The following is a 24,626-nucleotide window of genomic DNA, read 5'->3' as shown; positions in this document are numbered from 1 at the left end:
AAGGAAACCCATACAGGTTGCCCGGAAAGAAAGCCATGCTGCTGACGAAAAAATCGTCTTGAACCCGAAAACGAAGCCTTTACTGGGCGGTCGCTCTAGCATCTGAGGGGGGGCATCTGAGCATCTGAGGGGGCATCTGAGGCATCTGAGCAACCGTGGGGCTACCCAACAGCAGAGTGAGGGCGAATTAATGGACAGCTCGATGCACTGGGACACTGAAAATGGAAACTCAGTCCCGAGGAAGACCCCAAGGCTGAGGTAATGCAATTCAGGTGGGTACCAATTTTAACTTTTATGTGCTTCACGCCGTAGTGGGGGACTCCCGATTCATTTTGACCACCAGGAGATCCTCAACGCCCTTAATGCATGGAAGACGGGTGGTTTTGCATTTCAACCCCATTGAAATGTGGCTGCCGCTACCAGACTTTGATCCCGCGACCTCATGCTTAGGAGGGCAGCACCACAGCACCACAGCCGCATAGCCACCGCGGCGGCTGCCGAACACCTTAAGAAAATTTGAATAGTGAGCCTGGTTTACTTTAGCTAAGACACCAGGGAAACCCACTACGAATATCGCATAACACTAAAATAAGATGAACACGAGTATTCAGTACTAGGATAGGAATCAAGCCGTAAACTTTCAGCTGGGTCTGCGATCTTCCCATGACATGACCTCAATTTCTACTGAATTTAAACACGGTGTCGAACACAGTTGTACCAGCACTTTCAAAAGCATTGAGTATAACAACACTACAAAGAAAAAAAAACACTTGTATAAGAGTTTGCAAAGCCCACACTTAGAAAAACTGTACAAACTTTAGCCGTGTACCGCCCATAAGATGTCCGGTATTCTCTCAATATTTCATGCTTGTTGCACATACAGTTGTTTAGGGACCAATGGCAAACTTCCTACGTGGTTTGTTAAATACACCTGTAATGCTATAAAAAACTTGGACACGTAATATCCTACAAGACCTGTATTTACCGCACTATGTTTGGTCTTTCATTATACAACCCGAACAAATTTTTCCTACTTCATCGAAATATATATGTCGTGCACTATGTAGATAGCACGCAGATAATGAAAAACTAGGCGCGCGCTGCGTATATATCGCAAGAAAATGATGTCAAAACATCTTTTCTTCTAAAGATTACCTCGGTGAATGATATATGTTGTTCAGATCACAACGTATCATCGAGCTGGTGTTCTCGAGCCTTCTAGTTTCACTAACACATTTGCTGTCATGCTTGCATTATTCAACAATCAAGTAAAACATAGCTGTTTTACTCGCACAGAAGGAAACCATCAACTTTCGACGCCCCCACCACATATTCCGAAGGAAAGAGCAACGATAGTTTAGCTTGACTGCTTCAAAGGTTTTGAAGGTAAGCTACTAAAATGTCAGTAATTGATTTGCAGTCATGCTGCGCCCACTTTTATTTTTTCCAATATAGCAGTGGTGCGGGGGTCTTCGTTTTATTGTCGTATATCTTGAAAACACTACATCAACAAAGTATATGAAATGGCCGTCTTCTCTCTGTTCTTCATGCTTTCTCTCTCTTAAATTCAACGAAATTTATAGTGCAGAATGGCCTGACACGCCGAATCATAAATGACGTGTCCACTTTGTGCGAGTTTCGCGAATCGTGAAACACATTTTTCGTGAGGGCCTTGTCGAACTACGGAATTCCAAACACGGAGGTCATAATAGAGTGGGCGACCTAGGAAGGAGGAAGAAAATGTTAGCAAGCACCAAAATGCAACAAACTACGCAGTTATCTAAAAATATAACTGTTGCGCAAAACATACTTCATAACATTCAATTCAATATAAATATTTTTTACATTTAATAACACTCCTAAACAGGCATCACGTTTGCTACTCACTGATGGTTTATATTTCACAAATTTATTATTTCTGTGTTTCACTTTACATTTTTGAAGCTATACCTCTGTAGTGACCGTGGGTCACTATATGTTCTACCCGTGTCTGGGAAATCCAGTTACGTCTCCTAGCCTGCAGGTGGGGCCGATTGCCCCCCGATCTTTATTGGAAGTAAGGTGGGTGCCCGACGGGGCTGCCAACACAGCCATTCAGCAAACCTGTTTTTACGTTGTAATAAAGGCAGACGGCTCTCCGTTCTAAACACGCCAAAACGTATATTACTTGCCTTCTCTAAACCAAGCTACCGATAATTGATGATTTAGGATATTTATGTTTTTTTTTGGAATGCTGCCATGGACGACACTGCTCCTGCTCCTGCTGGGAGGGGAGACCCCACGATCACGTATCCTGTCATCACCGTAGAGCTTCAGCTTCCCTGTTTCTGGCCCAGGAATCCTAGTGTTTCTTTTCTGCAAGTAGGCTACCATATTCAACTCTTGCGTATCACCTCACAGGCAGCAAGGTACCTTGCACATCCTTTCCGCGCTAACCTGCGACATCGCCGATGCCGTAGACGATTTGCTAACGGGTATGCCTACGGCGACAGCATACGGAGACCGGAAATGCATGGATCAGCAGTTCCACGAGCCTTCGCAACATAATAGGCTTCAAGAGCTCTGGTCTGAGGAACTCGGCTACCAACGACGGTAACAAATTCTGCACCAGTTGCGTCCATTGCTGGTGGCCACTCCGCACATAGTCCACACCCACGCTCCACGCAGTGAACAACACTGCCATGGCGTCGTACGGGCTTCGGTCAATAGAGCTAGACATCGGACTCTGGCTCTTGCACACATGAGTGTTTGTGATCGTCGACGTCAGCTTTTGCACAATGAGAGTGGACTTCCTGAGTCATTTTAACCTACATGTCGGTGTTCGCGATCGGCGCCTAAACGATAACCTCACATCCCTTGATGTACGTTGTCTGCATTGGAACCTCACCTAACCTGGCGTCTGTGCGTTTCGGCCAGCCTCAACGTGCGGCAAGATACTTTCTGAATACACGCAATTCACGCAGCCCAGAAACGATGCGCTGCCCGTGAAATAGGTGACACATCAAATCACCACCCCGGCCCACCTGTCGCCGCGCAGCCACGGAGGTTCACAGGACCGATGTTGAAAGTAGCCCCATGTGAGTTCGAACGGATGCTTCAGCTCTGTGTTATTCGTCCTTAATCCAGCAATTTATCTTCACTTCTCCATCTGGTTCGAAGTTACGACAGTGGTGACTGGTGGCTTTGTGGTGATTACTGAGCTCTGAATAATGTGACTACTCGGGATCAGTACCTCCATTCCCACATACATGACCTCGAGCTCGTTTCGCAGGAACTACAATGTAGAACAAGATGGATCTTATGAGCGCGTACTACCGAATTCCTGTCGAATCGAGCGACATTCCGAAGACAACAATATGTACCCCATTTGGCCTATTTTAATTCGTCTTCATTTGAAGAGTGTGGTTCCAACTTTTCTGCTTCGATTCTCGTAGCAAGTCGCACGAATGAAGAAGACAAAAAGCACCTTCGCGCTCTCTTTGAGCAACTGGATGAACACGGCGTGGTCCTAAAGCTAAAGAAATACATTTTACATGTTGAAGCCCTGATTTTCTCGCCCATTAGATTTCACTTAACGACATCAAACTATTGGACTGACGGGTACGGCAATTGAGCACTTCCGCTCTTCGAAAGTTGTACGAGTGCCTGAGGCTCATAAATTTTAACAGGCGCTTCATACCATCTGCGACGAGCTTGCGACGCCCCGTCGGGCATAATCGCTGGACTACGGAGCCTGGTGGGCCACGGAGCCTGGTGTGCCATCGAAAATTATGCCCGAGGGGTCATAATCTTAGTTCAGCACCACAGTTCACCACCACCACTGTACGGAGCATCACTCTGACTGATGGTACCTTGAAATCCCCCACGCCCCTCGCCCATGAACCCGGTCGGATCGTGATACTGGCGATGAGGATGCGATTTGAACCCGCACCATTACAAGTGGCGAAACACCGGCACCTGCTCCTGCGGCTATTTCGCTGTACGGGGGGCTCGAGACGTCCGAGGGAGATGGGTCCACCTGGGCAGTCTACGAGGCACGAGTTGACATGCTGTTTCGAGAGAACGACACACCCGAGGCGAAAAGTGGGATGTTGTCCCGTGGAGCTGTGGTACACGCGTCTTCAGTCTCCTGCTAGAGCTTTTCAAGCTGACCACACCCCATGTTAAGGCGCTGAGTGAGCTGCTCTCCACACTACGATCGCATTTCAGCCCGGACTCGTTTTAATGGAGTGGTTCCGCTGGAACAGCCGGAGTCGTCGGGAAGAAGAAGCCGTTGGGCAGTTCGTCGCTGCTCTACGAGGATTAACGAGTGCTTTCGTCTTCGGGGAGCAGCTGCACTAGAGGCTCCGGGACAGCTTAAGAAGCCGTGTAGCCGGCTTGAGGTGGTCGAGCAGGAGGCTGAAGACGCGGGTCCCACAGCTGGCCAGGAAAGCGTCCCGGTGTTTCGCCTCGGGTGTGCGTTTGCCTGAAAGGCACCTGGACTTTAACCTCATAGACTGGCGAGGCAGACCGATCTCCCTCAAACGGCTCGAGCCTCCCGTACAGTGACATTGCGGCAGGAAAGGGGGGGGGGGATTGTTTTAACGCTCGCAGCTGCCAGGGTCGTGGGCTCGAGGTGCCTTTCGTCAGATTAACGCTCCGCAGTGTGGTGGTAGTGACTGATGACTGTCCTCGGCCACCTGTGCTCGATGGTGTTTATTTAGTGCGGTAATAAATGTTGTCCACTGAGCCTTGCGGGACAAAGAAAATTATGCCCGAGGGGGCGTCACAAGCTCGGGACACCATCCTTTGCGCAAGTTCTTAAGCCATTTACTAACCTGATGCATCGCGACACCAAAAAAAAAAAAAAAACCGCCTGCTTTTCAATGGTCCTCGTAGAATGAACACGCCTTCGGGGAAGCCATGATTCGGTTGGCGACTAAAGTGTTTCCAATTCATCCGTTGCCCGAAGCCCCAGCTCACGTTATGACAGACGCGACAACCACGGCAGGGGGTGCAGTACTGCAGCAGCACGATGGCGCAGGCTGGAAGCCGCTGCGCTTCTCCAAGAGCCCTAAACCCACAGAATCTCGCTACAGCACCTTCGGAAGGGAGCTGGTGGCCATCTATTGCGCTGTCAAGCATTACCATTTTTTTCCTTCAACGGTATACCTTTTACGTTCTGACTAACAACAAGCCACTAACTTTTCGAGAACAGTTCCTCGTACTCAAAACGTAAGCTTCGGCAACTTTCCTTCAGCTCCAAATTTTCTAGTGTCTTCAATAAAAATTTTCCGTCGATCCATCCACCCGCCATATGTCTGAGACCGAAAATCAGGCAGCTGAAAGGCTATCCTTAGGACTACTTGCTCTGATAACAACAATCAAGAATGACCTCGAAGTCTGAGCAGCCTACATGCTCTATGGATTAGCAATCCGCGTACCAGGCCAGTTTTTTGGCAGCCAGGAAGCCACTCCACCAGTGATCGCGCTGCACTTAGGGAGGCTAGATTCGATGCTCGACCAGCTTCGACCTGAACAACCATGTATCGCCCGCGGGCACTCTGTGTTTAGCTTTCCCATCATGGACACAACCACGCGCACCTTCTAGTGGCGGCACTCTATCAAGGCACCACTGCATCCTTTCAATGAAGGCCGCTTCCGTATGGTTTCGTGTTCAGAGAAGACCTTGAAGATGAACGCTCACACGAAAGAGAGAGTGTCGTGCAACTGCGTGAAACCAGCCTATCTGGTCCCGTAACGCTTCATTTCTTCTGCTGCTCACTGTTAAGCCTCCGTGTACGGGGTGAGCCCTTGTAGTGACCTTTCGTCACTATACTTTGTCCGCTCTTCTGGGAAATCGAGTTCCCTGGCCTTGGCTCCTGCCTCCACGTGGCGATCTTTGAGCTTTGTTTCTTGCAAGTGAGGTGGCTGGCTGGCCGGGGCGCCACGATAGCCAGTCTGCAAATCAGCTTTTACTTTAGAATACGGCCAGCCGACTACCCGCACTGAACCTGCGAACGTGTGTATTAATTGCCTCTGCTAAACAGAGCTCTGATCATCACTGCAATTTAGCTGCAGTTTTGTTAGAGGGGGGCAAATACCAATATGTTCGATTATGAATGGAATACGAAGAGTCAGTATGAAATATTGAATCCTGAAATGAAGGTGTACATATTTGAATCTGCTATATTGGTTTTCATTATGTTAGATGTTACGCTAATACTGACAAGTGAAAAAAGACAGCTAACTGTCAATGATGATTATAAACAGTTTCAAGTTGAAGGTTAGTAATCCTAATTTCAAAAACTACAGGAATAGCTTCGTATCTTCCCGAGATTCCAGCGACAAGCTAGATTTTCAAGAATGAATGTCTCTTGTATAATCGAATTTCCAAAAACGCCAAAAAATGTTTGCCGCAGAAAGACCAAAAATTGTGGTACATGAAAAAAAAAACCTGCTGAAGCACGTGAATGCGCACCGTACACAGATGTAATATAACCCTTTTCAAGGAAAACACCATCACTGGCTACAGCGTGAAACTTAAAATTGCTGCATGAGTGGAACGTCATACATATTAAACGATAGGACTTTACGCGAAAATTACTGGTTTTCGTGTATGCTTCAGTCATGAAACCAGATAATACGCTTGCATTATACGAATTTTGTTTCCGGGTTGCTTAAAAAACTTTTTTCGTTGTTGAACATCTGACAATGTGTGTTTCTTTGTTAAGCAGACGAAGGATATTATCCACGCTTTATGAATTCGTTGCTGCGAAACACTCGGTTAGTTTTCATATCCTAAAATACGTTTTTTTTTATTTTTGAACATCAATGCCAATAGCTGGACTTGAGCTTCCCATTCATATTGAAAACATTCAACTCTCGCCGACCTGTCCTATAGTTATTTTGACGGTTTACACCTACTTGATGGCTGGTACAGTAAAGTAAGGAATTGGGATTTTGAAATAAGCATTTCCGCAAGTGCAGATGACCACTAATGAGCTGCAGTATATATATAATTTCCTGGTTAATAAAATCAAACAAGTTGACAAGGGACGTACATGAACATAGAAATAGAATATGCAAAACGAATACATCGATGCTCATGCATAATAAAAACATAGGTGCTAGTGATGCTAGCCCAAACTGTGAATGCTGTGAGGTGCCAGAAACACTTGAACATGTATTTTGTGTGTATCCCGCCTACGCGCCAGGACGACAGCAACTTGTCTCTTCCATTGCAAAGATCCATGGGAGACCGCTATCAGAAGAGCTTCCTTTAAGTCCTTGGCCTAATGCAAACAACGCAGCCCTGGTAACAAGAGCCGCTATAGCTTTTCTCCAAGCCACTGGACTGGACGCACGACTTTAGAGAGGCCACAAATCTGTGAATTTAGATATGCACATCTCTTTCTTATACCATCATCATTAATCAGCCCTTTCCCTCCCCGTCCCTCTTCCCTAGTGCAGAGTAGCAGGCCAGATCAAGTTGTAGCTCAGGCCGACCGCTCTGCCTTTCTGTAAATAAATTTCTCTCTCTGTTGAATCGTACGCTTGTTGCATGCAGTAGTATGTTAGGTTTTTATGAGAATCGCACGGACATTCGAGGTGCGTTTCCACTGCGGGAGCCACCACCGGCGCTGGAGACGGAGTGCCCTCCCCACTGCGATGGCGCATTACCCGCACGCTTTGAAGCACGCATGCGCAGGCTTGCGCGTCATGTGTCACAAGATCTGCGGGCGCAGGGGAATACATGCGAGGGCAGAGTGTAAACGGCTGGCGTTTTTGCGTATTGTGCTCCCACATCTTTTCTTTGTGGTCGTGTGATGTGCTGAATAGGTGGTCTAGTAAACGCCTAGTGAAATCCATGACTTGTTTCCGGCTCACGCAGTCACCTCGCCTCATGTGGTTAACAAAAGTATTACCTTCGAGTAGCCTATCTTTTTCCCAAGGGAGACCGCTTTTTGGGCGTATATTTCGAGAACTTTTATTGCGGAAAATTGTACATTTAAATCGTGAACGAACAGGAAGTGCGGAAGTGTCCTCTCCCCTAATCGGTGATCTTTGGCACGCCAGCGCCGCGACCACGAGTGCTCGCGAAGATTGAGTAAACTGTGTTCATATTGTTAATTTAGAAAGACTAAGGCGAAAGAGGCTATTTCCAGGCTATTTACACTGGACTGGAGCCAGAGCGCCAGGCCGACATTCGATCGCGCCAAGGACACAGACCCACTTCGTCGTCGTTCTCGCGGCGGCTCTTCTCTTGAGTATCTCCAGATGATATCGTAATTCTACCCCCCGGTGGCAAAAGCGCCGTCACGGTGCTGTTGAATATATAAGGCGCGTGGAGAGTTGTAGGGCGACATGTAAAATTTCCCTGGTTGTAACAGCGGAGGACCTAGTTGGCGTGGCTAGAACAATTTCATAGGTGACATCGGTCACTTGGCGGAGCACGCGATATGGGCCTGTATAACAGGAAAGAAGTTTCTCACAAAGGCCAACTTTACGCGATGGTGAACAAAGCAACACGAGGGTACCGTGCACAAAATGCACATCACGGGGACGGAGGTCATAGCTTTGCTTCTGTTTGTCTTGCGACGCTTGTAGACGAACGCGTGCAAGTTGACGAGCATGGTGAGCACCGACGATTGCATCACGGGCATAAGCGCTAGTTGAAGGTGTGGTGGACGGAAGCACACTGTCTAGTAGTAGCGTCGGTTCTCGGCCATACAAGAGGTAAAACGGGGAAAAGCCAACAATTTCGAGATGGGAATAGCTGTACGCAAAGGTAATGTAGGGTAGAGCCAGGTCCCAGTCATGGTGGTCGACTGAAATGGATTTCGTTAGCATGTCGGTAAGGGTGCAGTTGAAACGCTCAGTGAGGCCGTTCGTTTGAAGTGGTAGGAGGTGGTAAATTTATGCTGTCCGCAAGATGTCATCAATGACTTTGGCCACAAACGTACGGCCACGGTCTGTTGCAGCTGACGCGGAGCGCCATGCATCAAAATGATATCATGTAGAAGGAAGTCCGCAACATCAGTAGCGCAACTGGTCGGAAGAGCGCGGAATATGGCATAGCGGGTCGTGTAGTCAGCCGCGACTGCAAACCAAACGTTTCCTGATGTAGATTACCGAAATGGGCCGAGAAGGTCTAAGCGAACACGATTGAAGGGCTCGGCAGGGATGTCGAGCGGCTGCAGGTAACCAGAGGGGAGCTGGGAAGGCTTCTTGCGTCGTTAGCAAAGCTCACAAGCGGTGACATAACATCGTACGGAACGGGCAAGGCCCACCAGAAAAAACGGCGACGCACACGGTCATAGGTTCGATATACGCAGAGGTGTCCTGCCGTTGGTGCGTCGTGAAGCTCTTCTAGAATGGTTGAGCGGATGTGTTTAGGTATGACAAGTAGGAACTCAGACCCGTCCGGAGGAACGTTATGAAGGTAAAAAGTCCCGTCGCGGATGACGAACAGGCATAGAGTGGCAACGGCCGGAGAGTGCTTAAAACGGTCGATGAGTGCTCTGACGTAGGCGTCACGACGTGGCTCGTCGGCGAAATGAAGCAGCTGTGATACAGAGAATACGCAAGCAGTACTGGTAATATCGGAGGAGTCAGGGTCGTCAACAGGGTAACGTGACAAACTGTCAGCGTCTTGGTGCAGGTGGCCAAACTTGTAGACGACGAAATATGAAAATTCTTTTAGCCTCAAAGCCCCTCGACCAAACCGGCCTGTATTACGTTTTAGCTGTTAAGAGCGAGCAGAGAGCATGATGGTCATTGACTACGGAAAAAGGGCAACCGTAAAGGTAAGGATGGAACTTCGCAACCGCCCAGACAACAGCAAGGCATTCGCATTCCGTAATGGAATAGTTGCACTCCGATGATGCTAGCAGGCGGCTTGCATAAGCAATAACGCGATCCTGGCCACACTGACGCTGGGATAAGACGGCACCTACGCCATGACCACTGGCATCTGTACGCAATTCTGTAGGGGCATCGGGTCGAAGTGGGCGAGAATGGGTGGTGAGGTTAGAAAAGTGGCGAGACGAGAGAAGGCGGCGGCTTCTGAAGTGCCCCACGAGAACTCTACTCCTTTCTTCAAAATATTAGTGAGGGGTCTAGCAACTGTCGCAAAATCTGGAACAAAATGACGAAAGTACGAGCATAGTCCTACAGTACTTCGGACGTCTGCGGCTGTCTTCGGAATGGGAAAGTATCGGACAGCGCGAGTTTTGTCGGGGTCAGGCTGTACTTCGGAGGCGTCAACGAGATGGTCCAGAAGAGTAATTTGACGGTGGCCGAAATGAAATTTGGACAAGTTAAGTTGCAGCTTCGCCTTTCGAAATACATCAAGTATAGCTGTTAGACACTCAAGGTGAGTGTCGAACATCGGCGAGAAGACGATGACGTCATCGAGGTAGCAAAGACATGTGGACCATTTGAAACCTTGGAGCAAGGTGTCCATCATAAGCTCAAAGGTGGCAGGGGCGTTGCAGAATCCAATCGGCATTCCTTTAAATTGGTATAGGCCGTCAGGTGTGATGAGCGCGGTTTTTTCTCGGCCCATATCATCAACAGCAATCTGCCGATATCCAGAACGAAGATAAATAAAAGAGAAATAGCTGGAACCGTGGAGGCAGTCAAGGGCATCGTCTATACGTGGGAGAGGGTAGACAACCTTCTTAGCAATGTTGTTCAGATAACCGTAGTCTACACAGAAACGCCATGTGCCGTCCTTCTTCTCAAACAACAGCACAGGTGACGCCCAGGGACTCTAAGAAGGCTCAATGATGCTTCTATTGAGCATTTAGTTAACTTTGAATTACTCGGCGTTCCGACGCAGAAATTCCATACGGTCGTCGGTGAATAGGTGTGGCGTCGCCAATAAGAATCCGATGCTTGACCGTTAGCGTCTGGCCTAAAGGGCGATCGTCGAAGTCGAAAATATCTCGGGAGGACGATAATACTTGGCAAAGGTCTTCAGTCCGCGCACAGGACATGTTCGTCGCACGCATTTTCTTTATGTTGGGATCGACGCCTAATGCTGGCGCGAGGGGCCTGCGAAGTTCGCAAGAGCCATCGGTTGATAACCCTGCTACATTATGGTCGCCGAGACAATAAACGGTGGCAAGGCAAATACCTTGCAGGAGAATTTGCTTGGCCAATCCGAAGTTATAGATAGGTATGTGAGTGTGGTTCGCAGTAATAGTAAGTATAGTGTGAGGCACAGTAACGTCATAATGTATTGGAATTTTGTGCAGAGCAGTGACGAGGTACTCGCTATCAGGAACTGGTGGGGAAGACAACAGTCCAATGAAGGCTGTTGACTTCGGTGGCAGGCGAAGAAAGTTATGGGGCGTAAGCGGCACTGGGGTGCCTCCGAAGGTTTGCGAGCATCGGTAACTCAAGCCGAAGGGTACTGGCAGAGCAGTCAATAAGGGCAGAATGCGCGGTGAGAAAGTCGAGGGCGAGAATTAGGTCCGGGGGGCAATGAGTAACCACGGTGAAAAGGACAGGAGTGTGGCGGCCGGCGATGCTGACACGCGCCCGACACATACTCGTCGGCACGCGCCATCCGCAAAGCGGACGACGCGTGCCGACGCTTGGGTGAGGAGCTTTTTGAGTCGTCGTCGGAAGGCAGCACTCATAATAGAAAGATGTGTGCCTGTATAGATGAGTGCAGTGACAGGATAGCCGTCAACGTCAACGTCAAAAGGTTGTGCTTCTTAGGTAACGTAAGCAGAGGATTTGAGGGCAAGATCGACAAGGCAGCTTCACCTCCAGAAGCTGCAGTGCCTAGGTTTCAGGCTGCGTCTGGGAGGCGATAGGTGACGGAGAGAATCGCCGGAGTTGGGGCGAGCGAGTCTGATGGCGTCGAGGTGAGTGCGAGTGGCTGTAGAGAAGTTTCGGAGCAGGGGCATCAGCGGCAGTGGGTTCATGGCGGGTGGCATAGGGTCGACTCGGTAAGGGCCAGAGTACCGGGAGAGTAGTTTTTCCGAAAGGCAAACTGGCCGTGAAGGAGTCTAAAGGAGGATGAGGTTGCCGGCAGTGAACGGGACATCACGATGATGGTTGTCGTAAAGAGATATCTGTCTTGCCTGCGACTCAGAAAGGTGACGGTAGGCAATGTGGCGTGACTGGGCGGCTGTGCCTTTAGCGTCGCGAGCGTACTCGGGCGGGGACTCGAGAGCAGTTGACTTGAGCGCGTCCAAAGGCAATGTCGGGTCACGACCAAATAGGAGTACATGATTTTATTTTGTGACCATGTTAACTCAGATATATATTTATTGAAAATCTACTGGTGTTTTGTAATGAGTAAGCTATTGAAAGTAAATTGGCAAATGAAATTTGATGTAATAGTGAAGAGGGGATTGGTATAATTATTAGCCTTGAATGTGGTTGTTGGCGGTAGTGTTAGCAGATCCAAGTAACAATTGTTTGAGGGCGACCTTTGATGTGCTTACTGAGCAAATGTGTGTAAAGTGGTAAAAGTAAGACAGCTAGCCAAAGCAAGATAATCTGGTCTGCATTCCGCGGAATAGGACACGGTTGAAATGCGCGTCTGTTTTGAACATGTGGACGCTGTCCGGTAATTATGGGTACCAGGAAGTTACTATAAAGGGACGAAAACCACTGTAATGGTGTACACCACAACCGTCGTGTACGCCCGACAGGAGAAAACAGAAGAGAAAGACTGGAAGACGAAGAAGAACGAAAGGGTGGCGTAAGATTTTTGAAGGAATTGAACGTCCACAAAATCAGTGCGGCTTGTCTGTTCGTGTGCACAAAGGAGAGAAAGTCACATCTGCAATAACCTGTGCCTTATAATATATCGGAATATGTGTGGATGCATGATTTTGAATGAGATACAGTGTAAATTTGTTAGCATAACAAGGCGTGCTTTGGTGATGATGTTTTTAGTGCGACTACAGAAAAGCACATTTCAAGCATCATCTGAGGTCCAAGTTATTTATTGCGTTTAACCTAAGATGCATTTTTAAAATAATTTTCTTTCGACCAAAAGTGTGCTATTGTTGATGAAGATACTTATAATTGTTGGCAGTTCCACTTCTGAAGTCCACGCTTCTCTAAATTGTCTAAATTGTGCTCCCCACTGCAACACTCACACCACCTTTCAGGCATGGTTAGGAAAATTTTTGTAACGAACGCGCTGGCAATTGAGTGGGATTTGCTATGGAATAAAAATAGTCGCTTGTATTGTTTTGGTCCATATTTACGACATCTTTTCATCACCCTTGTTTATGGCCCCGTTTTCGCCAACGGGCCTGCTTTATTGATGGTTAGTTATTCACTGGTCGACTGTAATTAGTATGTTCCAACCATCACACGTGTTGTTAGAGTTTTAAACTATGTTTCACTATAATGTTTTACAAAAAAATATATTTCTAAGTAAGTGTTTCAATACACAAGGGATGCAATAAATCGGATCATTTTTTTAGTATATCAATGTCCCGGTAAACGCAAAGGCAGAAGTATGAGCATTTTCACTAGTTTAAGAAATATCGCTTTTACATACCGCGCAAGGTGGATGTCACCCTAATCACTCCACAGTTATATTTTTCACTGAGGTATAGTATAGTTTCCTTCGCCATGGAGTGGTTATCTATAAAACACAGGTAACGATAACGTATTCGGTTATTGAGCCAACCCAGGAACAGCACATTGTTTCCGCTGATTTATTAGTCAGTCAGCATGAAGTCTCGTCGATACAACGCTTCCTTTAGCAACATGGTAACGTGAACTAAAATTTAAGTCACGAGTGTCCTTTCATTATATTACAATTAGACAGACATGGGTAATTGCCAAGATTGCTTTTCTGTTGCCGTGCACAGGCATCTGTGTTTAGTTTCGCGCCTTCTGCCAACGAACCACATATTTGAAAACACAAATTCACGATAAACTTCAATATACACCGTTTAACAATCTGCTACAAGCAGTCCATTCGAATGGCACAAAAAAAGCAGGAGATACGCTACAACAAGCCTTGTAATAGAATGAGCATATGCATTTCCAATTTAGAAAAGAGGGGATGGTTCAAAAAGGGCAGACAACGTGTTCCTTCGCTCTTTGAGTGGAAGGTGATTGAACATTTTCTGTATGGTTATAACTACAAAGTATTATCCCGTAAATATAGAGTGGTACAAAATAAGCATTCCTGGGTGGTGAACGCGAAAAATAAATTCAACAGTTGAAATAAAATATGAACTGTTGAAAGCACGAGGTCACGTGCTTTTTTAAAATCATGTTGTTCAAAGCTCTTTCTGTAGCGCTTATGATGGACGAGTAGTGAAGCTTACAAGAACGTAAGGTAAGCGAGGGTCTTGAAAAAAAAAATCTTCAGTAAAATGTTTGAAATCACTGTGCAGTTTCTACACCGGTGGCGAGGCGTATTTAGGAAGATAATGATGACTTAAACAGTACCACAAATAATTCTATAAACAATTTAAATATTCCTTCCAAATTGTGCATTCCTTGTCCTAGCACTCTTGTCTAGGGCAGTTGTGTAACATAATTTATGGGCTCAATGCTGACTGATTGCGAATTCAATAACGGCTCATGTTCGGATAACATATGTGTTTGGCAATGTTGGACAGTCCACGGCAGCTCAGCTTTTGTCATATTTGGAGTTCAAAAGCGAAGCATTTTTCGGGAGACATTTGCCACTTTGAGAGTATCTCTCTAGCCGCCTATGCCTTGGTGCTCTCGTGGTGGCTTCATAAGGTTAATCTCTAGCAAAATTGTCATATTATGACAAAAGTGTAAAGTGTATGACAAACATAAACGATCGTTCATGAGAGGAATGTCATGGTATGTATGTCATTTAGCTCATGAAACAGCTGCCTACGTCTTGGCATTCTCATCCTTGTGTGGTTAACTTGGTATGTACAAAAATGGGCATAGTATGACAAGTGTGTCTGAAGAACATAAATGATAAACCACTAAAAGAATGTCATATTATGCGTGTCATGTAAGTCATGAAACAGCCACCTAAGTCTTGGTGATCACTTGGTTAACTGGGCAGGCTCCCTGCATACTGCTTCGCATAACATCGATTCCCGCAGAAGATATGCTTCGTGCGCGTGGGATCTGCCGGTTTTTCATTCATCATAGCCTGCCCTAACGCCTGACGAGTGTGAGTACCTACTTTTCTTTGCCTCAGATAAGAATTAGCTGCAAGCTGCTTTTTCTATACAAATTTATTTGGCGACATAAAGAAGATGGTAATGTCCAGAACGCGGTGGTCTACATGCAAGAGGACTTGGCACGACTACAGCCACTGTGTCAGACTGGAATGTGATATCTTGGAAAAGGTGTGCTAGATAGGTGGCAAAGGCAATATTCAACACGAAGGGCCAAGACATATACAGTGAAAATTTCTGTGTGTTTCACCGATCAAATCTATGTTCTTCAATACCTTTTCCACGCGGTATACATTGTTTAGTAGTGTTTGCAAAGAACCTACTTGCGAACTAAATTCATGTGATGGAAAAATGGGAGGGGGCATTTAGGATTATTGTATGGCCTATGTTTGGTTTTCAGATGTGAATTACAAAGAAATAAAATTTACATATTTATTTTTCAATGGTTTCATGCCTAATGCGAAACACGCAGTAAGATTTCCCGCTGTCAGTGGTGAAATATATGGTGGACATTTTTTATTTATTATTTGTTGGTGGTGAAGCGGAGGAGTCGATTGTGACCCATAAGAAAAGTGTCACATATGTTACTTAATCAAAATATTTTCAGTAAATGCATTATTAAAGCCCTCTAGGGCGTTTTCTCTTTTACGGGCGACATAGAATTTATCCCTAGGCCTTGCAAGAAAGAGAACAGCCACAAAGTTATAATTTGGCTCCAACAGAGGTGACATGTAATGCGCAGGCAAATGTTAATGAATTGCATTTTTTGCAGTTAATATTAAAAATTTGTTTCGTGTTCATATACCAATAACCTTAAATGATTTTAGGCACATGGAAGAGATGTGTGGTGCACGTCTTCATATTTCGTAGAAATGCGGGCCAAATGGGGGCAATATATGGCAATGAATTTGTGATTGCTGGAGCAATGTGGTTTGCGGAATATAGGAAAAAACTCATTTACTTCTTATTATATTGTCTATTACAAGTTGTTTCGTAAGATGTTTGGGCGTCGAACATGAACTGAGAGTGACATAGTCTTCATTTCAAATTGACGACTGGTGCAACAAATGAAATGCCACTAAATCTGTCAAAGGGAAAATCAATGTCATTTACTCGCAAGCACACCCTCATTATCAACACCTGCATGATAAATATAGTCTCTATTGAAGGCACATGAGCATATAAATACATCGGAATATATATGACAACATGGATATTATGGAAAAGCCATATATAAATTATTTTATCGAATTCTTCACGAAGGCTGGGATATTTACGTCGTAATCTGAGCACTGCATCACAAGAGGTTAAAAAACTGGCATACCTAGCGTTCGTCCATCCAACACTAGAATAATAATTGTCCATTTGGCATCGCTGACAAGCATATCTGACCGCGCATTTGAAATCGATCCAGAACCGGTCCGCTCGCTTCATCACCTCAAAGTACTCGTCTTACGTCAGTGTTTCATCACTCGAGCAATAACTTGGTCTGTCATCGCTCGCATCACGCCGTGTCACATCTCGCCTTTTCTTGCTCCACTCTTTCTTCTATCATCCGAAATCATGCCAGGGCTACTAAAACCACAACGTAAGTGTCCTCTGGACTCAGCCATACCAACACAATAGCGCGTGTACACGGCCACACGCCATATAAGAACTCATCTTTTTTCCTGGTGCAATAGTGTTGTGGAATTCCGTCTTACAACACATAGTGGCATGCACCGAACGCGAACAGTTCCGCGAAAAACTAAGAATGTATTACGCAGCCACAGACGACCCCTGTTGCTTACACTAACACATCTCAATAAATACCTGGCTGCTCGGATTTCTTTCCTTTTTACTACGGTTTACACTAATATTTTCAATGTTTTGTCACTTGTTTTTTTTTTGCTTCACGGATTCTATTTCTGCTGTATTTTTCACATTTTTGTTCGTGTCACTCAAGTTATCAAGTCTTTGCCTCCCCCATCATGTAATGCCTTCGGGCATTTAAAGATAAATAAAAGAAATGAGATAAAAGAAATAATAGGAGGAAATAAGGGTAGTCACGCACATCATGCCTCTAGTGCATCCATTTGAGTGTTGCGAAGTAAAGCATCGCAAAATGCTTCTTGCGTGTTTTCTCGACGCGCTTAGAGAAGAGATGCTACAATGCTTTCAAAAGAATGATGTAGGTCTGACGTCACACAAGACTGCTGTGTTTTTTTTTTTGAAAAACAGCAGTCTGGAGCTCTCTAATCTGCCTTACCTAAACTGCACGTCATTCGACTGTATTCATAAACAAAAAAGAAACATTGAGCTTTTTTTGATACCTGATTTACGGAGTTGCATCACGTTTTCTTCTTGCTTTGGAAATATTCCCATGTAGTTCTTTACAATCGGACGCCTGAAATAAAGAAAGGTATGCTAAGCTCTATTGAAGAATTTTTAATAACTTAAGATATCTTACAATTCCGTGTTAGTGTAAAATGTTCGTGTGAAGAGTATGGATCTTTGTGTGAGAATCTTCATCTGGTCCACGTTACAAGAAACACGCTGCTTTGTGGTTGTATTCCAAGTCCATATAAGTTCCCTTGTACTTAAAAACTGCAAGAATCAAAGGAAAGGCAATCACCACTCAGCTTGCTCGTCAACGTCGGGTTTAAACTATCGAAATGCAAACGGATGTCCTCACCACGACGTGTGTCCTAAACGCTATGTCTATCGAAGGTTGTCTAAAAATTGCATGTTATGCAGGCGCTCGATTGATGCAGCTTGTTGCTCACGAAAGGGAAACCGAGGACAGCCTAAATCAAGGTTCAAAATCAGTGCTCACTTATAAACTGCTGAGATGTAAATGTCGAGCAACAGTGTACTACGTCAATTATGGCAACTCTAACTCACCGCAGATGAAAAATTAAGCAGGATTCCTCCTGTGGGACTGTTCACTTCGGCAACTGCTGATTGGTTGGATCTGTACGAGTGAGGCGAAGACTAGCTTGGGCAACACTGTCTGGGGCTCTTTCTCCTTGTTGGTCGTTCCGTTCCAGCCAACCAGCGGTGACCGAAGTAGGCAATGCAGCTGTAGCATCCACCTACGTCACAACACGGGGAAGCTATGGTCGGCGCTCTAAGCAGCCGCCTTGTTGCAGGTTGCGGAAGAAAAAAATAGATAAAATTAGGCTACGTGTGCTTGAGGTACAAGCATGGCACGTGTAGTGTCGTTCTCGAAGCCAAATACGCTAGTCCTCCTGGTCGGGCTCTCCGCGGAGACACCTTTGGTTCCCGACAAAAGTACTCGCCTTTCGCCAAGAGGCACGCTGCCATGGCAAACTGGCCGGAGCCTCTGTTCAGCCCACCACTATGCTACGTTGGCGTAGCACGCTAAGTCACGCCACGTCGGCGCATGGTTTGCGCTATTTGACGTGGCCCTGGACCTGAACAACATCATGATCCAGGAGTTCAGGTAGAAGGTGCTGCTCTACGGAATGTTCCATCGCCTGGCCCGTGCCCATACGGTGAGATACGACAGACAATGCCCAACTTCTGCGGCGCTACATGCTGCACTCTTAAAGACGTTGACTGCACCATACGCGAACCCTGCTCATGTCGTAGCCGCCGTTTGTCTACCCCAGCCTAAACAACCTCAGACGTGTTTCGCCCGCTTCACAATTTTGACGCGCCGCGCTCAAAGCTCACCGACGCCATCGCGATTGACGAAGGCCTGTTGCTCCAGCGCCAAGTGTACCTTCCATCACATGGCGCAGACCTGCAGTCCCGGTATACGGACTGTACCGTCTACCACCTCCACCTGGAGGACGTTCAGCCTCACGCTACACAGCGGTATAACAAGCTAGAAGACGCACTGGCGATCTCCATCTCTCCCCTTTGGCCCATCCTCTTTTGGCCGACTTGCCACCAAGTCCCTCGGGTGACTGCTGACAAATTCGACATTGCCGGCTGCCCACACTCTTAACACGACACAGACAAGGTAGCTGAACCAACACTAGCATCGTAAGGCATGATTCCCAATGGCCTCTCGTATCTGCCACATCATGTTGTCTTTTGTGTTACACCCGCACCGGAAGTTGCGAAGGCACAAGGATCAGCTACGACTGCTACGGCTTGCAGCGACTTTCGCATCTCCGTGCCGGTGTCATCGAGCGTCTTCCGACGACAACTTCATCGATACGTCGAGAGACACTGGGGTCTAAGGCCACTGACAATGGTGCGACCGAAGCTCCGCCCAACGCACGACAGACCCTGTTGTCATGGCACATGCGGTGTCATGCGCACAGGTCTGCGACTTGCAAAGTCCATCGCAAGGCAGACTGGAAGAGTAGCCGAGAGCCTGAATATGTGACATCGAAGAAGACTTACGCTTTCGCGTACCAGCTGCGATCGAGCCTGCGTCTTGGCCCATTGGCTGCAGACGATTTTATTACTTTGCCCAATTCGCGCATTCTCGCTCACCTGTCCAGAGGAACTAGACTTCTCCAACACTTTTGGACCAAAGACATCTTGTGCGCCCCATCCACTGCACTACCCCTAGCCTCGACATCCCGAATGTCTTCACCAAACCATTCGCTTCCAACGGTCTCAAATCGCACTACTCAGGCTGAACAAGGAGGTGGTTGTAATGCGGCTACAGTTACTCACCTTATCATCGTTCAGTATCGATGGGGGAGGGGTAGGGCTATAGCACACACGGACGCGGCAACGCGCGGACGCTGTGGTCGGCGTTCTGAACCAGCGCCTTAGCGGCAGCTGCGCGAGTGTAGGAAAATGAGTATGGGCAGCGCTTGCTCGAGGCACAAGCACAGCATGCGCAGCATTGTTTTAGGAGCCTGCAATGCTGGACCTCTTGGTCCTATGCATATTACTACGCTCACCCTCCACGACGACCCCTCGGTTCTCGGCACAGCTATAGGTACTTCGGCATCTGTGGTCACATGCAATAACCTTTCCAAGCGATGCGATGCATCTGTGAATTCTTCGATGTGTTAATTATCCTAGCAGCACTCCGAACCAACGTATGTCTAAGGCTCACACCAGCGTAGCTATAAAACCTCATTCGCATTATCAACCCAGTTGACCTATACTACTACAGGTGTGCTGATAAAAGGCAGGTTGACAGTACTATGCAATGAAACAACCAATGAAATCTCGGTGGTGTCGTCACTGTAAAGAAAATATAGTTGCTCCAGTGCATCGTGTGTTTAGCATAGCAAACGACTTTCCAGAAGCGTTTGCCTTTAAGCTTACATTGAGAATCATCGTCAGTGGCGTGTGCATAGTTTTGTTTTCTTATAGAAACTTCACCTATCAAGATGCATGACATCTCTAACTTACCATACGAGGCTATTTCGTGATCTAAATGATTGTTTAGAGAAAAAAAACATCACACTTTGACCGAAAGACGAAGAACTGAAAGTGCTAGAAATTTATAACGCAGCCACAAGAAGTAAGTTTTATGGAGTTGATTGTCGTGTTAATTGAAGTTAACACTCTTGTTCTAGTTAAATCAGCAATCATGGTTTCATGCGGGCACAGGCAAATAGGCGCACATATCACTAGATGTATGGTATGAAGAAATTTTTTCGGTCCTGAAGGTCAATCCTAAGTTGACGCCGGCCGCTCATAGGTGGGACTGTTAGGCCGAGCCCTTCAGGCACACCGCGGGCTTTCTGAACTGCCCGTAATTGGTCAGAGAGTGATTCACTGTGTAGAATTTGCCGCAACCATGCGTGTTACTTGTCACAGTTTGTGAAGACCGCGGGGCACTGCCAAAGCATGCGGTCAAGAGTAATGATTCCATTGCACTTATTACAATTTCTTTGAGTTTCCCTCTCCGGATAGATCCTGTTAATAAAGTCTGGACTTGGGTACGTCCTTGTCTGTAGCAAGCGTAATGTGACCGTTTGGGCTCTGCAAAGCTTACCGTGTGGCATTCGGTATTTTCTTCCGCTTAATAGTGCTTCGTGATTTCTTTATATGTTAATAATTGATCCCTGTGTTTCCCTGGTGAAGTGTGTGTTGCTCGGTCTTGAAGAGCACGGCTAGAAAGTCCTCGTGCTGCTTCATTTGCCACCTTATTGAAGTTTCTGTGAGCTCCGTTCACCACCCCCAGATGTGCAGGAAACCAGCGAATTTCAATCCTCGCACTGCTGACTTTCTCTAGTAATCTTGTTGCTATCTGTGTCACATATCCGTTAGTAAAGTTGCGTATGGCTGTTCTAGAGTTGCTGTAATTATGTGTCCACCAATTAGCCCGGATGGCTAAGCGATTGCTACTTGTTCTGCTTCTGTTCGGGCCCTGGTATAGACGGTGATGGAATCCCATTAGTTATCATGAGCATCTGCAACAATGGAAGTATACACATCCTTATTTTTAACCCAGGCAGCGTCAACGAACACCGCCTGCTGCTTATTTTGATCTATATCTTGAAGGAGTGCCTTGGCCCTTGCCGTCCGTCTTTCGCGGTTATCTGTCCGGTTCATGTTCCTAGGGAATGGGGTCCTCTCAAGTAGGAGGAGGACCCCGTTCCTAGGAGGAGGCCCAATCAAACTGATGCGGGCTGACTAGGTAGGCTCTACGTACATGAGACTTCAAAAGTAGACACTGGCAACCTTTTTCGCGGTGTGGCACATCTACGAACCCTTGAAGTTGGTTAATGCCTTTTCAACTGCATCTGTCTAATCGCTCGCTGTAATTGCTTACCTCAGTCAAGCTGTTCTTTAAACACCGAAACCTGCAGGGACTACAGGCCTTAAGTTATAATTCACCGACAAAGGCACTCCGCAACTGCATCGCGCGACAGAGCGTTCCCTTTGCATGGGCGCTGAAAGTCCCACCACCATCAGCCATCAAAATAACCGGTGAAGAAGCGAAAATTCACTTACTTTACCATGTTACTAGTAATTGCGGTTGAATTGTGTTTATGCCTCTACATGCCCTAACAGTGTATGTAGGTTGTCATACCATCTTAGAAAAGCTTCGTCACGCCATACTGTCTCCTGCGGCAATGAAACACTCGCACTTGCACCTTGATAAGCTATCATAAGTTGTGATGTGTCAAGTGCATTCTCGATAAACATAAACTACTATAGTGATTTACAATGATTTCACGGTCCTCGATGTAGCGCGGCCATAATGTGCAGGTTGTCGTATAGGTGCTTTTCACCGCACTGCCTTAGGCACTGTCACAATTATTCAAGTGGTGGCGCGTGCATTGTTTTCCATAGCCGGGCGCCACGGCCTCTGTGCAGTAGCAGCGCGCGGGAATGACGGCATGCAATTAGCTGCTGTTTCAACGGCCGTCGTCAGATATGTGTGAGTAAAGGACAGGAGATCTCTGGCCCAAACATCAGAGGACGTGTGATTCTCCTGTATCATTTGTTGCAGAACTTGTTAAGTGTCCTAAAAATGCGGCGAGCTCTGCCGCATCTTGTGCATACTATGAGGCAGAGCTAAAGATTATTCCCGGGATACACAGTGGCACACACCCTCAACCACTGTAATAAATCAAGGAAAGATTGATGTCTTTCTTTACTTCAATTCAGTTTGAAAATACTGATTTTCCTCCGTTTGGTACAGAAACTTTGTTCCTGCGATGTAAATAATTACTGATTTTGAAATTATTGACGGGCAAGTTACGGCAGCTTCGTTTATGGCGTGCTCGGAGCAATGACATCATCTTGAATTCTGGTGTCATACGCGACAGAATCGCGATTTGTTTATGAGGCCCGCCGTAGTAGGGAACTATGGATTACTTTTGACCACCGGGGGATCTTTGACGTGCACTGTAAATACACCCGACACGGGCGTTTTTGCATATCACGCCCGTAAAAATACGGAGGCCACGGCCGGGATTTCGTTCCGCGAACTCTTGCCTAGCAGCACTACACCACACCTGCTAAGTCACCGCGGTGGGGGGTAGCCTAAACATTTACATCCTGACATTTTGTACTAGCTTACACAAAAGACGTAGTGCCATTCGTCCCTCGGTTACGTTGTGGCTTGAGAAGAAACATTAGGCTTCAGACATTCCTGCGCAACATAGGTATGTGGCACATTAGTCGGAAACTCGCTAGTAAGTTCAGTGATTCCTAATACACGACTTCCTCGCTAGTCTTAGTAAGCTTCAGTAAATAGGCCTACACGTTGGTGGATGCAAAAAAAAAAATTCCGAGCACGAGCGAGTGTAATTTAAAGTACCCGTGCCATCTAGACTTCATATTTTTCTTGGAACGTCGCTTTTGCTAAAAAGAATCTCTAGACACTTCCACTACAGCAAAACCTTGGTTTGAGTGTGATGATGCTTTGACGTTTTATTCCTTGGTCGGGGCGACTGGATACAAGGTTGAAAAAACATAACAAAGCCGTCACCAAATGACGTGTTAGCAACACTCTATTGTAAGATGCCGTACATTTTAATTAATTCTTCTCTAGTGGTGACAAAAAATCTGAGCTGATCAATTTTCTTGCACAAATATCCGTGCGAAAATGCCGCACCTGTCAATCCAGTAAGGGGTAAAAACAGTCTTTCTCAAGTATGCACGGTAACAGCAAGTTTAGCAAAATGTTTGTTTGCGATGTGTTTTACTTAACCTCCTATGACCGCACAGTGCGTTATGAGAAATCTGCACGCTCAAGACTACGTTTGACCGTCTGGTGTTTTTTTTAGGCGGTACCTAAATCTAAATACAGTTTGACCCCTCCACCTCCCGCCCTTTTCGACGCACGGCGGCAACAACCGGGAGTCGTAGTGCTGCGGAGGCCTCATTGCATGTCGTCAAGCATGAAGTGAAATTCGAGGACGAAGCGCCATCCCATTCATATATAGTGATTAAACTAGCAGGTGAAAACAGTGTGCAGCACGGACTAAAGTGTTTGAGGGAGCATCATTTGCTGAACAAACATGACTGCCATTATAGTTCACGAGTAAAGCGGACGACATTATTGAAGTATTAAGTTTACCTTTCTGAAATCCACTTTTTTGATGGTATGTGGTGCGCATTTGGAAACACAATTCAACGTCATGGATGTTACTGATGTAAGAAGCAATATGGCTGCAAAAAGCGACTGTTCTAACATGCTTCTTGGGCATTGATTTTAAAAAACGCAAATAGAATCTGCAAGGTTAGCAGCTACTTGTTCGTGCCAAAGGTTTTCACGTGTTGCGAATGAGCCGCAGCGTCCTTTAGGTATTCTGTGGGTTGTTTTGCAGGTGTGCAATACGACATAATTGATCACTTGCCCCAGGCCTTAAAACTTCATCCTATTCTATTTTTTACGGCTATGACTCTGCGGTGGCCTGTTTTTAGTTTGAAGAGCAAGAATATGCAACAAACCTTGGTGTCTGTGCGCCCTATTTCCAAAGAGGCTATGGGCAAATTACGTTTATTATAGTCATGTAGTTGTTGTCCACGAAGGACGAAAACAAAAATAAGCCACAGGCAGTTTCGGTCTCAATTATTTCATCATTAACATTGCTGGGCGAA

General features: G+C 46.4%; 1 long non-coding RNA gene across 1 annotated transcript; it reads right to left on the bottom strand.

Moving 5' to 3' along the window:
- Positions 1 to 1,429: 1,429 nt before the first annotated feature.
- On the bottom strand, positions 1,430 to 24,231 carry LOC135898978 (uncharacterized). The gene is made up of 4 exons (XR_011507190.1): positions 24,103 to 24,231; positions 17,456 to 17,529; positions 13,520 to 13,606; positions 1,430 to 1,722 (listed from the first exon to the last, which is right to left on the bottom strand). It is a non-coding gene; the product is annotated as an uncharacterized lncRNA (long non-coding RNA).
- Between the last annotated feature and the right edge of the window lie 395 nt (positions 24,232 to 24,626).

The sequence above is a fragment of the Dermacentor albipictus genome, chromosome 7 (assembly GCF_038994185.2).
Source record: "Dermacentor albipictus isolate Rhodes 1998 colony chromosome 7, USDA_Dalb.pri_finalv2, whole genome shotgun sequence".
NCBI lineage: Eukaryota > Metazoa > Arthropoda > Arachnida > Ixodida > Ixodidae > Dermacentor > Dermacentor albipictus.
This window is presented reverse-complemented; position numbering and strand designations above follow the sequence as displayed.